Genomic DNA, 5,759 nt, shown 5'->3' with positions numbered 1-5,759 from the left:
CAAATCTCTAAAAAACACCTTAGCTGCACAATGACGCCTTGGTTAAAAACTCCATCCCAACTAAACGCGCGCACACATGCCCACTACCGAGCACCCCCCGAACGGTTCTGCCCAAACCGCTCAAGGGCTCAGGGGCTACACCCGTGGGTGCGCTCGCGCGCACCCGTCGACAGCACAGAAAAAAACGCTAGATGGTTCTACCCGAACCGCCCGAGGGCTCGGGGGCTACACCTGCGGGTGCGCTCGCGTGCACCCACCATCAAAAATAAAAATCCCCTAGACGATTCTGCCTGAATTGCCCGAGGGCTTGGGGGCTCCTGTTGGGTTCATAAACCTAGGGTCCCTCGGGGACCGGCTTCCACACCAAGGCTCGGCCTCCACACTAAGGCTCGGCCCAAGTAGGCAGCACACAACTCATGGGCCAACACAAGAGTCTAAAAACAATAGGCTAGAAGAGCAGTCCAGTCATCGACCAGAAGGTCTGACTAAAGAGGAACGGCGCCCGCTTGTCGACTACTTCAGCCCACCTCTCCGACCGGAGCGCTCGCATTGGACTCCAGCCGCCTTCGGATGGCCTCTCCGGTCGAAAGGCCTAGCCCAAGCGCTACTTCCAACTCTGACCCTACATCTCCGACCGGGGTGCGCAGAAACCCTGCTCACCGCTCTTCTCCAACTGGCGCGGCCAGGGCTGACTGGGGCCATCCGACCAGGGACACTCGCTCGAAAGGAGCTAGGGACGAACAGAGAAAGCAAGCCAGGGCGCATAAGTCAAACCACAGTACCAGGGACCATACCCTGTATAGTACTCTGCAACCACCCTAACATGAATAGTATTGTAGTCGCCGACATTTCCTTATATAGTATTGTAGGCATCGTTAACTCCCATACGGTAAGCCCCCCACATGCCTCTAGGCATCGATAGTGTTGTGGGCGCTGGCATTTACCATACTAGGTGACCATTGTGAAACTCCTCACATGCCTCTAGGCATCAATAGTGTTTTGCAGGTACCGACATCTGCCATTTCTGAAGAAGGCAATGCAACCTCCCACGTGCATCAAACACTCTACAATGACGACCAATAGTGTTGTAGGCGCCTACCATTATCTTATACCCATCGGCATGGGCGACAGAGCCCAGTAGCATATGTACCCTCACTCTCTCACTTGTAAAGCCATCCCTTTTATCTATAAGAGGGGATGCGCTCCCTCCAACAAAGGAGGGCTTCTTTAGTCCTTTTGAGAAAACCAACATCGATCGAGTTCATCAGCTCACAACCACAGAACCACCGGGTTCGTATCCCAAGCACACGCTTGAACACTTAGCTCATAGCGCAGCTCCTATCGCTCTTGGCCCTTCCGACCGGAGCTGACCGGACCTCTAGTACATTCCATCTTTCTCCTTCTCATTTGTAACCCCACTACAAACTACGAGCACCTGGGCTTCAGAATAAAGTCACTGACCGACCCAAACTGGACATAAGGCATGTTGCCTAAACTAGTATAAACCCTGTGTCATTGAGTGCTAGGCCACCTCTGATCACAATGTACGGCAAAACTACAAATATTTACTAGTTGGTCACATTCTGCACCAACACAATGTCTCAAATCTTGGAGGTAAGCACATCAAGAACTGATGAGAGACATCATCATCATTGATCTTCTCACCCAAAGCCTTTAAGTCATTGACAATTACTTGCAATCTATGGAACATCTCCAGAATGCTCTCATCATCCTTCATCTTGAATCTTGTCAACTTGTCCTTGAGGATGTATAGCTTGGCACTCTTCACCACCAGTGTGCCCTCATATGTTTTCTCCAATCTCTTCCACACTTCACTAGCTCTATCACAATCTTTGATTTGCTTAAACACCTTGGAGTCAATGGCATTGTAGATGGTGTTGAGAGCCATTGTATTGCATTGCTTGTTTGCTTTGTCATTGTTGGTGAGATTGGTGGGATCAATAATCACAAAGTCATTCTCGGTCACATCCCACACTTGATCATTGATTGAGCCAAGATACATCTTCACCTTTCTCTTTCAATAAGCATAGCATGTGCCATCAAAGAACGGTGGTTTGCCCCCCACATGGTTGAACACAACTTGAGCCATAATTTAACACCGAGGTTGTTAAGCCTTCAATCAAAGGGTGACCATGGCTTCGATACCATTTGAAAGGTCCAAATATGGCTAGAGGGGGATGAATAGCCTATTTAAAACTCTACCAAATCACTAGAGCAATTTGTTAGTACGCTAAAAGGCGAAATGCAATTTTGCTCTAGCTCTACAAGGGTTGTAAGCCACCTACCCAACAATTCTAGTTGCTATAATCTCTAGGCACACAAGAGGCTAAGTCACTACTCACTAAGAGCTCTCAATAAGGCTACACTAAAGAGCTCCACTAGGTGAAACTAAGCTAGCAAGCAAGCTCTCAAAACTAGCTACACTAAAGAGCTTGCTACACAACTAGTTTGCAAGAAAGTACGGGAATGAGTATGGTGATTATACCACCATGCAGAGGAATGAACTAATCACAAGATGAATACCAATTCAATCACAAGATGACACATGATTTTTCTCCCGAGGTTCACATTCTTGCCAACACGCTAGTCCCCATTGTGTCAACCAACACTTGGTGGTTCGGTGGCTAATAGGTATCACACACCTAGCCAACAAATGGCGCCACAAGAACCTACCCACATGTGGGGTAACTCAATGACACGAGCAATTTACTATAGTTGCATTTGGTGCTCCACCGGGGAAGGCACAAGACCCCTCACAAATCATCGGGAGATGGCCACGAACAATCACCAACTCATGCCGATGCTCCTCCGTCGCTCCAAGCTATCTAGGTGGCAGAAACCACCAAGAGAAACAAAAATCCGTAGCTACAACGATCCCCAAGTGCCACTATATGTAATCACTCAAGCAAATGCACTTGGAATCACTCCTAATCTCACTATGATGATGAATCAATGATGGAGATGAGTGAGAGATGTTTGCTTATGCTCACAAGGATGTATCATAGGTGAAAATGTCCAAGAGAGTGAGCCCAAGGCGCCCAAGTTCTATTTATAGAGGCCCCTGATGAGATCCTAATATATGAGTATGTTATGCCTTGGGATCAAGGGTTCCTGACCGAAGAGACCCCTGACCGACCCATCTAGGATCGCCTGGGGGCTTAGGGCTATACCCATTAGGTATGCTCACATGCACCCTCCGACCAACAAACCTGGCCGAGCCTGGGCATGGTGCAGCCCCTATAGAGGGCCTAGGGGCTTGCCTAGGCTTCAGGCTCATGATCGATGACATGCTTGAGCTCGGACCTTGGCTCCTACCTGGTTTACGACGCCAGCCAAGCCCTAGCACAAGAAGACAAGCCCTAAGCCATTGAGGCTTGGGGGCTCTAAGACGCCGCACCCTGTGCGTGGCCCTACCGGCCACTTCCGTGGCAAGGTCATGCATAGGACGTGACACAAGAAGACAAGCTTCCTACAGCCTCCAGGGGCTAGGCGACTCCTAAGCCTACACGTCAACCCCTAGAGTCAACCACCTTTGCCACCAAGAAGACTTCGGAAGGTCCACCTGGGGGAGGCCGTTCCAAGCCAACACTGCCTGACACGTAGAGTGTCAGAACAGAGCAGCCGAACAACGCCCAAGGCTTCTTTGGCTCCACGATACCACCATGGTCCATAGAGTGCTACTACAAGACCCTCCTATACTCTAGTGCATGTAGACAATAGACTCATCTCCATAAACCACCATGTACCCAACCTATCTCGTTATATAAGGGATAAGGTCAAACCTAGAGGGAGCGATGATCCGAGACAGATCATTTCATTCTATTCCATCCTCTCCTGCTCAGCACCAAGGGCTGGGGAACCTAGAGGGAGGGGCACTAAGAGATCCTCCACCACATCCCATCATCTTCCTCCTCTCCGATGAGGGGAAGGCTCCATCGATGGCAAGGCAACCTTAGGATTAGCACCAAGCTAACCCCCTACCAAACTTCTCTTTACACTCTATTGTAAACCCCTAATTTTGGGTGCTCTTGAGTATAAGGATCATCAGCTGCTGGACATAGGTCATCGATTGGCCCGAACCAGGATAAACCATTGCATCTTCTCTATGATTCTTATGTTTCGGAGTCCACCCAAGCCACCGAAGAGACACCAACTCGAACAACTATGCTTGCCATGGTTCTGACCCCACGACAGCTAGCGCACTAGCTTGGGGGCAGTGTCAAGTGCGATTTAGGCTCTATAGTGGCTAGAGCCACCAGCCTCATCGTTAGAGCAAGCGGCACCACCCTAGATGGTGGTGTTTGCTTCCCTAGTGAGTTCTTCATCATAGCTGGCACCTTCACTCTGGGCTAGGTTCTCAACTTTGGGAGCCTAGCCTACATCACCGACTGCTACGGCGAGCTTTGTCCGCTCGATGGGGTTGCACCGGTGAGCAACGAGCTCCTAGAGTCACCCCCATCATCGGGACTTCTAGGAGCAGATCTTGAGGTCCTGGCCTAATAGATCCAGTGTGGTCTAGGTCCAAGCCTCACCATTTCTGACCAACAATAGATGTTCTAATGCTGACCAACGTCCACCACCAGATCACCACCGGTGAGGTGCTCCCGCCACCTGACCGCTTCTAGTACTACCTCCCGGACTAGCCTTTTGGGATCTAGAATGTGGCGGCATCCTTCTAGCTAGAGCTAGAGCACCTCATCAGCTGCGATGTGCCAAGGGGTGCCATCCTCTCCGGCGCCACCAGGGGGGATGTCCCCTCGTTGCGCACCTTCCTCGAGATTCTCTCGGGGAATGGCTCAGAGTATGACTCCAATGACATCGACCACTATGCCTTGCCTTGCATGTGCTACCACATCGATGGTGAGGTTCCACCTAAGAAGGCACCTAAGCTCATGTCGCCAAACAACAGTCCTTGCAGCCATGCGATCTACCTTTAGGACAAGGTGGATTGCCTATGGGCTCGGCAAGTGGACCTGGAGGCCGCTGAGGCAGAGCTTAAGTGCCAAAGGCAAGACTTTGTGTGGCAACAGGCCAAGCAACACCTTGGCAATGACAACGACACCCGCATGGGGGCTCCCAGCATACTATGCTTCCCCCGCATGGCCTACAACATGGCGGCCACCTCCTGTCAGTTGGAGGACATCACCAACACGTTGAACCCAAAGACCAACGAGCGCCTACAAGAGGTGAAGAGGCTTCTCCACGTCACCCTCTAGAAACAGGATGAGCATTTTGCCTCTCGGCATCTAGCCACATTCTCTAGGTTGTCCTAGCCGACGACCACCGCCAACGGGGACCGCTCCGATGCGCACACCCTATCGATGGGTGGAAGCGGTGGTGACTCCTCCGACAGCAGTTTTGGTTGTCCATGGATAGGGGCGCCAAGCCTCGATAGGAGCGGAGGTGTGAGCCTTCTCCTTGGCATCCTCCCATGCACCACCGAATCAGCGATGACCAAGACATCCGCAACACCATCGAGGCTAGGCATCACGCTTAGGCTTAGTCTCACACTCCCGAGCGGAGGCGTGGGGGCACCGCCATGGATCACTTTGACCCCTAGGCATTCGGGGTGGTGATCTAGGCAGCGTCCTATCCCAGGTGGTTCTAGCCTCCAATGCACATCTCCAAGTACGATGGTGAGACCAACCCGGACCATTGGCTTGAGGACTACAGTCTAGCCATGAGGGCCGAGGGATCCGATGATGACTTCACCATCCAATACCTTCCTCTACTTCTAT

The sequence above is a fragment of the Miscanthus floridulus genome, chromosome 3 (genome assembly GCF_019320115.1).
Source record: "Miscanthus floridulus cultivar M001 chromosome 3, ASM1932011v1, whole genome shotgun sequence".
Taxonomy (NCBI): domain Eukaryota; kingdom Viridiplantae; phylum Streptophyta; class Magnoliopsida; order Poales; family Poaceae; genus Miscanthus; species Miscanthus floridulus.
This window is presented reverse-complemented; position numbering follows the sequence as displayed.